The 13,327-nt window shown below is 41.4% G+C and overlaps 1 protein-coding gene across 5 annotated transcripts in view; it reads right to left on the reverse strand.

Moving 5' to 3' along the window:
- Positions 1 to 13,327, reverse strand: part of mdga1 (MAM domain containing glycosylphosphatidylinositol anchor 1) — a 204,458-nt gene that overhangs the window by 93,648 nt on the left and 97,483 nt on the right. The window lies entirely within an intron of this gene.

A 13,327-nucleotide genomic window follows, 5' to 3' on the forward strand; every position in this document is an offset into this window, starting at 1 on the left:
GCATAAAACATGCACGAGGCCCACATTTGGAAATAACGAGAGCATTGCCTGTATTTAAAATGCAATGTTTGAAAGTAAAGGTTGATTTATTCGGATTTTCCGTGCTAAATTTGTTTAGTTTAGTTTTTAGTGTAACAATATAAATCACTTTTTTTCTTTTAACACACAAATTATGCCTTCATGCATGCTCAATCATCCAGATAAGGATATCCCAAAAAGTTGATTCTGTTCATCTGGAAGTATGAACATCCTACGTATCCAGAAAGATAAAAAGCATTGGCAGTCAAGTAATGAGAGTAAACTAATTTAAACACACAGACCATTTAGTTAGGCGCTTGCTTTACACATGCACAAAGAACACATCATGTCAATACACAATACATGTCAGCGTAAAACTACTGTTAAACCACGATTACAATAAATGCAAAAAAGATTGCAACCTCTGCAGCAACTTGTTTACATGTTCTGCTGTTAGGTTTAATAGCAAGGCACAGGAGTGTGGTTAGGAAGAACAACACTATGAGTCTTCTCCCAAACTACCACTCTTGAATTTGCTGAAAATGGTGCATTTTCGTTGAGGCAGCGCGTTATGTGCGAGCCTTAATTATGCTTTTGTCAGCAAAGAGCCTGGGAAAATGTATTAAACATTCATGATGGTGTGACTCTATTCTTTTAGGCCATAAAAAGACTAATTTGGGCACAGTTATTTACCGTGAGTGCGACAGTGTAACTGCACAGCGGTAGTGACAGCAAAGAGGGTGTTAAAGGATGCAAAAGCACAGTTCATTCACTTAGCCTCTGGGTTAAAATAACACACAATCTCTCACACGCAGGAACACAAGAAAAGTTGCATAGGCTCACACAATGTTATGCAATAGTATGTACACACACACACACACACACACACACACACACACGCGCACACACACACACACACACACACACACACACAGAGTGATACGTCTACATATACAAGTACGCAATAACCAACCCCAATACACACAATTTCCTCAGGGTCACAATAACACATGAATCTTAGAAGAAAGTCCTTCTATGTCCCCCGTAAATGGCTTCTGAAGATATCTATGGGGAGCAGGATGGATAAAGGATGCCCTTTGTACTCCTCCTGTGTTCCTTTGAATGCTCATGGTGTATCAGCCGCATCCATCCATCTTGCAAGTATATATACTTAGAAAATTTCCTCTCAACCATGCAGACACATCCATAGCATATTGTTGGGGATGGCCAGATGGCAGATGCTTTTTGCATATTTAATTAGCTTTGTTGCGTGTATAGAACAGTGGACCATGGCAATAATATGTATAGAGAAAATATATAGAGATACACCTTGTAATATAGGCGGCTGCTGGTCTTAAAGTTATTAAAGTGCTTGTGCTTTATTGTGTTGTGTCTCAAGGTGAACACTGGACTCAGGGGCAATATGCACAATCTCTTTATTAAAACAACTCTGGACAACTTCTGTTGATCTTGTCCAGATACTAAAGCGGCATTCTGGAAAAACTTTACTGGTTCCTGGTTAATAGAGGGCAGCGAATACATAAACGGATAAGAACAAAAAGACTCCATAGAACGGTGTACATTTTAGGACATCGTCAGGTCTCAGGAAAAGAGTCGTCAGGTATCAGGAAAAAAGTTGTCAGGTCTCAGACAAAAAAATGTCAGGTCTGTTCTCAGGAAAACAGTTGTCAGGTCTCAGGAAAAAAATGTCAGGTCTCAGAAAAAAAAATGTCAGGTCTCAGTTCTCAGGAAAAAAGTCATCAGGTCTCAGAACACGAGCTATCAGACAGAGAGAAAATCTTCCTGCAGGTGGCGCTGTTGTCATGTGCCAGCCAAATTGATTTCCAAATACGTCATCAACGTGTGACAGTGGAAGAACGTAAGGTCATTGAACTCACCGGAATTCTACCACAGTTCATGCTAGTAACAACACAACGGCTGTGTCCCAATTAAAAGACCTATTATGTCACCGCGACGCGACGACGCCTGTCCCAATTCGAAGTGTACTCCAAATGCGTACTCCAAATGCGCCGTCGATTTCCCCAAATATCAAGCGTGGTCCGGTGCACGCTTCATGGTCCCATATATTCCACAATTCATAGCGCAGCGGTGAATGTGGATAATTTTGCCGAGAAATACGGCAGACGGCAGAAGCGGGGCGGCCAAAGAGTAAACTTTCAAAAGTAAGTACTGAATATTATGTCACTTATTTACGTGCAAATGTTTAATAACGAAGAACATTGAAACATTACTGTTGGCCACATGTCAGCAAAGTTACAAATATTAGCGATGTTTGCACTAACTTGGTTTTAAAGCCTTTACTGTAAAATATACGCAGTTCAATAGTTGTCCTTAATCTGACAGATAATGTGATGCTTTTATGCATAATTAAAGTCAGTCATATATCCACAAACACAACAAGCTGAAAGTCAGTGAATGCTGCTCGGTTTGCAGTCCTGAATATCACGGCACAAGCAGGATTCACTGCACTGTTAATGTTAGCTATGTTATATTACTGCCTCTGTTCGGTGTTGTCGAGCCAAATTGACTTTAACGCGTATTTGAACGAGCTGACGGTTCACTCGTTAAGCTGAAAGAAAGATGCTTTAATCACAGGAGTCACACATGTGTCCACTGTACCATCTGGGAACTCTTCTTGTTTAGCACTCGTAATAACACAAACACTAAATCCTCCTGTTTGTAGCAGTGTATACACCTGAGACTGTCACCTGTCTGTCTGTCCTGCACTCTCTCTCTTTTTCTTTCTCTCTGATTGTGTAATAAAAGTATGAACACGTATTTATAAGTTACACTTGTGTTTGAATCCTGCAGCTTATCACACATTTGATTTCCATGTGTGACAACTAGAAGTGTCCAGAGTGAGGACAGACTGAAGGACCCACTGCTGCATGTGTGTGTATATATATATATATATATATATATATATATATATATACATACATACATAGAGGACAGTTACAAGTACTTGGGGATCCCACAGGCGATCCCACAGGCGAATGGGAACCATGAAGAGGCCGCTAGAAAAGCTGCAACCACCAAGTACCTGGTCAGGGTCAGGCAAGTCCTGAGGAGTCAGCTGAATGGTAAGAACAAGATCCGGGCCATCAACACGTACGCCCTGCCCGTGATCAGGTATCCTGCTGGGGTAATAGGCTGGCCAAAGGAGGAGATAGAAGCCACTGACATAAAGACAAGAAAGCTCCTTACCATGCATGGAGGGTTTCACCCCAAGTCCAGCACCCTGAGGCTGTACGCTAAGCGGAAGGAATGGGGCCGGGGACTGGTGAGTGTCAGCACCACAGTCCAGGATGAGACAACGAACATCCAAGAATACATTGGGAAGATGGCCCCAACTGACCGAGTGCTCAGTGAATACCTCAGGCAGCAGAAACCCAAGAAAGAGGAGGGAGACGAGGAACCATCATGGAAGGACAGGCCCCTGCACGGTATGTACCACCGGCAGATAGAGGAGGTGGCTGATATCCAGAAAGCTGGACTGAAAGACAGCACAGAGGCACTAATCATGGCAGCACAAGAACAAGCTCTGAGCACAAGATCCATAGAGGCTGGGGTCTATCACACCAGGCAAGACCCCAGGTGCAGGCTGTGTAAAGATGCCCCAGAGACAATCCAGCACATAACAGCATGGTGCAAGATGCTAGCAGGCAAGGCATACATGGAACGCCATAACCAAGTGGCCGGCATAGTGTACAGGAACATCAGTGCCGAGTATAACCTGGAAGTCCCGAGGTCAAAATGGGAGATGCCCCCAAGGGTGGTGGAGAATGACCGAGCTAAGATCCTGTGGGACTTCCAGATACAGACGGACAAAATGGTGGTGGCTAACCAACCAGATATAGTGGTGGTAGACAAACAGAAGAAGACGGCCGTAGTGATCGATGTAGCGGTTCCGAATGACAGCAATATCAGGAAGAAGGAACACGAGAAGCTGGAGAAATACCAAGGGCTCAGAGAAGAGCTCGAGAGGATGTGGAGGGTGAAGGTAACGGTGGTCCCCGTGGTAATCGGAGCACTAGGTGCGGTGACTCCCAAGCTAGGCGAGTGGCTCCAGCAGATCCCGGGAATAACATCGGAGATCTCTGTCCAGAAGAGCGCAGTCCTGGGAACAGCTAAGATACTGCGCAGGACCCTCAAGCTCCCAGGCCTCTGGTAGAGGACCCGAGCTTGAAGGATAAACCGCCCGCAGGGGCGTGCTGGGTGTTTTTTTTTTTTATACATTTATATACTCCAAGTGTGCGGTCTCTTAATTGGGACACAGCCAACGTAAGTTTAACTTGCTCTCCCTTTTGTCCATACTTTTGCCACAGTTGTGTTATATTAAGTTGCGGTTAGGTTGTGAAAGTTACATAACGCATATCAGAGAAGGAAAGCTAATTTTGTACGATAAACTAAGTCAGCACTATTTTTGTCTGGCTAATTCAGACTTCAACCCTAGAAGTTTTAAAACTCTTCTCAGATGCCTCTCACTGTTAAAACACAACACAGATTTACATTATTAAAGATATTAAAGACAAAGTGCATCTTTTGTCATTTTAGAGATTTGTCATGGAAACTGTATCTCATAAAACACATGCTTTTGAAATGCAGACTTACCTTATTTTATGCCTATATGAATTCAGTACACAGCTGATTTCCCTTTGTTTTAAGCCTTTCTTGAACAATGTTATTATCATTGTATCTTGAAAGGTTAAGTGTGACAACAACAGTCTAATTGATCACCCACCTCTTACACTGACCATAAGTAACTAACCGGTAAATTATTAAACCTTTTTAGGTGGTAATTACACTAAAAGCAGCATCTATTCAGTTTACACAAAGGAAATATTATGTGTAGCAAAAAAATACACTTCTTTGATATTGAATTGAATTCAATTTTATTTATATAGCGCCAAATCACAACAACAGTCGCCTCAAGGCGCTTTATATTGTAAGGTAGAACCTACAATAATACATACAGAGGTGTATGTATGAAAGAGGTGAACAGTAGTTACTAAATAAGTTGTACTTTTCTCATTTATTTTTAATGCTCGATAAAAAATAGTATTTTTGGAAGAGTCATAGAAACCAGCCAAAGTCGGATACTCCTTTCATCTTCAATGCAATATGTCATGACATATTGCAGCAAATCTATAAACAACAACAACAAAAAAAAACATATCGAGATCACAAAATATCTTGACAGTAGCAACAGAAAAAAGAGAAATAAAGAAAAACAGCGACAGAAAGGATGCAGGCTCCTCGTAAGCTTTCAGCTTGTCCATTCGCTGAAACGTATATAAAACAATTACAAACCAGTTTAAATTTAGATAATGTTTCAACACCACTGTCGCTAGCTAGAATGAATTAGACAGACAAAAATAGTGCTGACTTAGTTTATCGTACAAAATTAGCTTTCCTTCTCTGATATGCGTTATGTAACTTTCACAACCTAACCGCAACTTAATATAACACAACTGTGGCAAAAGTATGGACAAAAAGGAGAGCAAGTTAAACTTAAGTTGTGTCGTTAGGAGCATGAACTGTGGTAGAATTCCGGTGAGGTCAATGACCTTACGTTCTTCCACTGTCACAAGTTGATGACGTATTTGGAAATCAATTCGGCTGGCACATGACAACAGCACCACCTGCAGGAAGATTTTCTCTCTGTCTGATAGCTCGTGTTCTGAGACCTGACGACTTTTTTCCAGAGAACTGATACCTGACATTTTTTTCTGAGACCTGACAACTTTTTTCCTGATACCTGTCGATGTCCTAAAATGTACACCGTACTCAAGATAACACTAGGTGTGAAAATACAGTCCGATCAGCAGTCACTGAGAAGGTGGGAATGCTTTTGTAACTTACCCCACTTTGGACAAACAATATGGAACATGAGAAGATTTAAACACACACAACAACACTACACCCTCACACATGCAGCTGTTCACCTCATGGACAATATAAGTTTGAATAAAGCAACTCTAGCAATCTCATTAGATTAAAGTTCATTCACTCCCGTGGATTACAAAAGTGAAGCTGCTGTGTTCACGTCTTCATTTGCATGATGTATTTGTTATTATCATTTTTATCAGAAGCAAAACTTTACAAAGCAGCTGATGAAGGACAATTGGCTGTTTTGATCAGACAGGAAGCAGATCATTTTTTTGTGTGTGTCTATCAAGTGACCGCATGGCCAGCTTCTCTTTCACTGAATTCAGTTCAATTCAATTCCATTTTTTTTATATAGCACCAAATCACAACAGCGTTTGCCTCAAGGCACCTCAATGCTTTATATTATAAGGTAAAGACCCTACAAAAATAGAAAGGAAATCTCAATAAATGGCCCCCTTTGAGCAAGCACTTGGCGGAAGTGGGAAGGAAATACTCATCCATCTGCTGCAACTACGTGGCTTTGGGGCTGGACAAAACCATAAATTTAAAAAACTTTCTACTACACTCATCTGGTTTTTAGTTGATTAAGCATATCAATAAGCAAGTAAAAATAGTTTTAAAAAGTTTGTCAGGAGTGTGTATAACTTTACTAAGAGGAAAAACTCCATCACGGAGGCTCCGCTAAACCAAAATACTGCATTTCACACCACCCACAGTCCTCCAAGTATTATTTCAAAAATTGCCCAGAGCAAAACATAGAGGCTATTAGGCAATGCTTTAGCACAGAATAACCCCACCCGCCTGTTGGTAAGATGGTTATTGCCTACTATCCAGACTGATTTGTGCAGCTCTCCCCACCAACAGCACCGCCTGCACTCAGAAAGTGCTGAGTTAGCCCACTCTTAACAAAATTTACCACCCTGAGTTTGTGGTAGTGCACCTAGATACCCATTTCAGATTTTTCCGGGTGTTATTTTCTGGTTTATTTGGTGGTTTCTTTACATTATTTATCTCTTAGTGTCTCTTCTGGGGTTTTTGCCCTTCCCTACTTTTTATATAGAGACAGGGAGTATTTCCCCAGGCTGGAACACCTGCAAAGGTTTTACAGAATAGCTCTGAACTGATTTTAGGTTAGGATTGACTGAGATTATTGGCTTTATAATGTCCTGCTTCTTTTTGCCACAAGATTTATTCTGTACTCACACATGTGTATGTATATATTTATTTATTTATTAGGGGTGCAACGATACACAAAATTCACGGTTCGGTTCGATACTTTGGTGTCACGGTTCGATATTTTTTTGATACAAAAAAATGTTCATGCCTATTAAACATATTAGGTCCCCATAAGGAGAATCATGTGCTAATGGCTGTCTAAATGACTCGGGTAAAGTTTGTAGCATGCGTGCTTGTTGTTTTTGTCTGCTTCCACTTGTCTTTGCACTAGGACAGGGGTGCCCAATCCCGGTCCTCGAGAGCTACCGTCCTGCAGCTTTTAGATGCATCCTTGTTCCCACACACCCGAATCAAATGAATGGCTTGTTATCAGGCCTTTGCCAAACACGATGGCATGCTGAAGAGGTAATCAAACCATTTGATTCAGCTGTGTTGGAGTAGGGATGCATCTAAGGCTACGTTCACACTGCAGGCGAAAGCGCATCAAATCCGATTTTTTGACCCTATGCGACCCATATCCGATCATGCTATGACAGTGTGAACGGCGCAAATCCGATATTTTCAAATCCGATCTGGGTCACTTTCGTATGTGGTACTGAATCCGATACATATCCGATGTTTTAGAAAGCGACTGCTGTTTGAACGGTCAAGTCGCATTAAATCCGCCTTTTACGTCACCGACACAAGACTGAAGCCAATTATCAGCGCCAGAGAAGCGCCCGAGAAGACATCGCGAACGCTTCCTGGCCATCCAGTGTGGATGTCAGTGAAACTGTTGGGAAGACAACGTAAACATTTTATTTGTACTGTATAATCTGCAGATTCTGACAGAAATCTACAGCTATCCTTTGAAGCACCGCTCCTCTCTTAAACGGCAATAAGGATAATTATTAGGTTATTTACATTATTATGTAAATAACAAAATAACTTAAAGCAAAAATTGGGAAACGTGAAGACCGAAGTCTTTATATTAAGGGCCATCAGTCAAACAATACTGTTGCTCTGGGTCTAAACAGAGCGCGTTGTGTGTGACATCTTCTTTTGCGCATGCGGGCCGCTTTGAGCGTTCACACTAGAGAGCGTTTGCTGTCGCATTTTATTTGTAGTGTGAACGAGCAGACAAAAAAATCGGATTTGATCAAAAAATCGGAATTGAGCATTAAGACCTGCAGTGTGAACGTAGCCTAGAAGCTGCAGGATAGTAGCTCTCGAGGACTGGGATTGGGCAGCCCTGCACTAGGATGATGTCGGAGTAAATGTGCAGTCATATTCGTTGTGTTCCCACTAGTGCTGTCAGCGTTAATCTCGTTGAAATGACGTTAACGCCACAACACGGCAAATCTCCGTTAACGAGCTACCACGGATCGCTCCGTGCGTGCGGTTGGACGGCGTCAACACGTTAACAAGCTAACTGCGCTAACGCACTAGTTCCCACCCATGTAATTGAGCATTGCGTGGCACATCCGACATACTATTTTACTTTTGTCCATGACGCGCTTACCTTCAGGGTCATACTTCACATGAAGACCAAAATAGTTCCAAACGCCAGATCTGAATTAGGGTGGGGGAGATTCAATTTGCCATGTTGCAACAAGCTTAGCTTCTGTCTCGCTAGCTTGCGCTGCACTCAGTGGATCTGCGCTCGACAGTGCAGCCTAGGCGGATAAGTCGAACGCAGATCCACTGAGCTCTCAACACAGACAGCATCGTCAGAAGAAAAGTTGATAAAATAAATTAAAAATTTTGTATTGTTCGATACATATGCGTACCGAACCGAAAGCACTGTATCGAATGGTTCAATATCGATACGAGTATTGTTGCACCCCTAATATATATTCAATTCAATTGTATTTATATAGCGCCAAATCACAACAAAAGTCGCCTCAAGGCGCTTCATAGATACAGAAAAAAACCCAACAATCATATGACCCCCTATGAGCAAGCACTTTGGTGACAGTGGGAAGGAAAACTCCCTTTTAACAGGAAGAAACTTCCGGCAGAACCAGGCTCAGGGAGGGGCGGCCATCTGCTGCGACCGGTTGGGGTGGGAGAAGGAAGACAGGATAAAGACATGCTGTGGAAGAGAGACAGAGGTTAATAACAGATATGATTCAATGCAGAGAGGTCTATTAACACATAGTGAGTGAAAAATCCCCATGGGACTCCTCGGCAGCCTACGTCTATTGCAGCATAACTAAGGGAGAGAAAGTGTCTGTCTCCCGAATCCAAACTGGAAGCTGATTCCACAGAAGAGGGGCCTGAAAACTGAAGGCTCTCCCTCCCATTCTACTTTTAAATACTCTCTCTCTCTCTCTCTCTCTCTCTCTCTCTCCATATATAAATATATATATATATATATATGAATTCATATATATATATATATATTAGGGGTGCAACGATACACAAAATTCACGGTTCGGTTCGGTTCGATACTTTGGTGTCACGGTTCGATATTTTTTCGATACAAAAAAATGTTCATGCATTTTTAATTTGTCATTTATTAAAATTATAAATATATATTTTAACTCAAAAGTACAGTTTTTAAATTTAACCCTAACCCTTGTGCGTGTTTTTTATTTTGACAGCGAATGCGCACCTGCGGACCACTTATGTGCAGCCCTGGTTATTTAGCTCATCATATTGCAGCCACAGAAATTCTTTTGTCCATGAAATCATAAAGCTGCACTTTCTTTTTGCCTTATAGTCTGATTTGTCATAACTTCTCCGTTTTGTGGTAAGCTTTTCTTTGGCTGTCACTTCTTCACCCTGACCTGTCTTATTTGGCTCAGCAGAACTGAAATGCTTTTACACACGCACTCACATAAGCTCAGCGATTCTCTGCGCGATCAACCTCTCACATGTTTAAGCTTGCTGCGGGAGATTTCACTTGTCATGTTTGCATAGTAAGCTAACGATTAATAAGATGATTTCAGAGGAATTGGTGCACAAATTATCATCACTCACAGATCAGTGCTGTCGCTCTCTATACACAGTTCGCACGATTGCAAAGTGAAAGCAAAAAAACAAGCGCAAATTCAAACGCGACTTCAATATGTCACATATTGACAGTGGCTCACCGATGCCAATGACATAATTACCCAGCTACATTTCTGAAAGAATGCAAAAGCATTGACATATATTTTTCCTACAATAGCCTGACGGGCAGGGAAGAGATAGATTTTGGTAGCCCGACTGAAAAAATCGCTAGCTTCGGGACGTTGGGCTAGCGATATTGCAAGCCCTGTATCTGATTGAGGAATCACTCATCTTTGGAAAAGAGAGTTTATTACAGAGAAATGGCTCTTTCCAAAATAAAAGCTATACTATCCGCTTCTTCTGGGCTATATTCTCAGCAGCATAAGGAGAATCATGTGCTAACAGCGGTCTAAATGACTCGGCTAAAGTTAGTAGCATGCTTGCTTTTTTTTGTCTGCTTCCACTTGTCTTTGCACTAGGATGATGTCGGCGTAAATGTGCAGTCATATTCGTTGTGTTCCCACTAGTGCATTCAGGTTAATCTCGTTGAAATGACCTTAACGCCACAACACGGCAAATCTCCGTTAACAAGCTACCGCCGATCGCTCCGTGCATGGGGCTAGACGGCCAACACGTTAACGAGCTAACTGCGCTAACACGCTAGCTCCCACCCATGTAATTGAGCATTGCATGGCACATCCAACATACTGTTTTACTTTAGTCCATGACTTGCTTACCTTCAGGGTCATACGTCACATGAAAACCAAAATAATTCCAAACACCAGATCTGAATGAGGTTCAATTTGCCTGTTGCAAGGAGAGCTTAACTTCTGTCTCGCTAGCTTGCCCTGCGCTCTTCCTTCTGACTATGCTGTCTGTGTTGAGCGCTCAGTGGATCTGCGCTGGACAGTGCAGCCTAGGTGGAGTAGTCGAACACAGATTCACTGAGCGCTCAACACAGACAGCATCGTCAGAAGGAAAATTGATAAAATAAATTACAAATGTTGTATTGTTCGATACATATGCGTACCGAACCGAAAGCACTGTATCGAACGGTTCAATATCGATACGAATATCGTTGCACCCCTAATATATATATATTAGGGGTGCAACGATAGACAGCGATTTTTTCAGTCGGGCTACCAAAATTCTATCTCTTCCCTGCCCGTCAGGCTATTGTAGGAAAAATATATGTCAATGCTTTTGCATTCTTTCAGAAATGTAGCTGGGTAATTATGTCATTGGCATCGGTGAGCCACTGTCAATATGTGACATATTGAAGTCGCGTTTGAATTTGCGCTTGTTTTTTTGCTTTCACTTTGCAATCGTGCGAACTGTGTATAGAGAGCGACAGCACTGATCAGTGAGTGATGATAATTTGTGCACCAATTCCTCTGACATCGTCTTATTAATCGTTAGCTTACTATGCAAACATGACAAGTGAAATCTCCCGCAGCAAGCTTAAACATGTGAGAGGTTGATCGCGCAGAGAATCGCTGAGCTTATGTGAGTGCGTGTGTAAAAGCATTTCAGTTCTGCTGAGCCAAATAAGACAGGTCAGGGTGAAGAAGTGACAGCCAAAGAAAAGCTTACCACAAAACGGAGAAGTTATGACAAATCAGACTATAAGGCAAAAAGAAAGTGCAGCTTTATGATTTCATGGACAAAAGAATTTCTGTGGCTGCAATATGATGAGCTAAATAACCAGGGCTGCACATAAGTGGTCCGCAGGTGCGCATTCGCTGTCAAAATAAAAAACACGCACAAGGGTTAGGGTTAAATTTAAAAACTGTACTTTTGAGTTAAAATATATATTTATAATTTTAATAAATGACAAATTAAAAATGCATGAACATTTTTTTGTATCGAAAAAATATCGAACCGTGACACCAAAGTATCGAACCGAACCGAACCGTGAATTTTGTGTATCGTTGCACCCCTAATATATATATGAGTAAATATATACTCATGGCTAGGGCTGGGCGATATGGCCTAAAATTCATATCGCGATATAATTTGAAGTATGTGCAGTAACGATATATATCACGATATATTCTTTTCTTCTGTATAACGTATTTCCACACTATAAGGCACACTTAAAATCCTTTAATTTTCTCAAAAATCGAGAGTGTGCCTTATGTATGAATTCTGGTTGTGCTTACTGACCTCGAACCGATTTTGGCGTGCAGAAATCTGTTAAAAAACAGAGTACAACTTTGATAAGCCGCACTGCTTGATGGATTGGCAGAGCATTACGGCTGCCGTAGTGAGGAGCTTTGCGGAGTAATCTGGGTCCAAAACTCCGTCTGCTTCAGGTCCCAAAGTCAAACGAACACTAATTGTTAAAAACGGTCTAAATTCTTTCATCTTTAATTAAATCATCAGCGTTGCTGCTTTACCAGGTGTAACAATTAAGTTTAACATCCAGGCATCCATGAAAACAGAATTTATTTAATTTAACGGAGTTAGAAGTTAACAGGAAGTTAGCTCACTAGTTTCCACCTAAACATGACATACCATGTTCTGACTGAGAGATTTTTGAAACTAATTAAAACATACAGCTCTGCTATAACTTCCAACATACAGTAAATGAAGGCAGGAAACTAAACAGCAGTGGCGTTTGCAGGGTTACTGAAGTTGGACTACCTGGTATATAATGTTGTGCTACGTGATTGCTAGCGACACAGCTATGTTAGCATAACATTAGCACAGTGAAGCTGGAGGATGAACGACAACTTTTTTTTCCACTCCATAAAAGTTAACGTGAGGGATTCTGGTGGTTAGGGACAAATGCAATCGCATAGCAGGATGCTATACACGAGGCAAACTTCAGTCAGGAGAACAACTGAGATTATTCATCCACAATACGAGGTTAGTTATTAATATACTGCAGCAACATGGGAATAGAACAGCTGCGAGAGAATTCAACATTAATGAATCAATATTACGGAAGTGGAGGAAGCGCAGTTTTTGGCTTTCCCCATATTTCAACAGTGCTTCATCTCTTTGCTATGGCTGTCGCTCGCCATAATTTGCAGATGATAATGGTTTTAGCCGCTGCGATGCTTTCGACTAAAACAGGCGCAGCTTGATGATATCATCAGCATGCGCTATTGCGATAGAGCGATACAGTCAAAATCGATTTTGACTACATCTATCGCTAGATGTAGCTAGATGCAGCGATAGTACATCGCTACATCTAGCGATGTACTATATATATATATATATATATATATATATATAT

Source organism: Aulonocara stuartgranti (assembly GCF_965226115.1).
Source record: "Aulonocara stuartgranti genome assembly, chromosome: 1".
NCBI lineage: Eukaryota > Metazoa > Chordata > Actinopteri > Cichliformes > Cichlidae > Aulonocara > Aulonocara stuartgranti.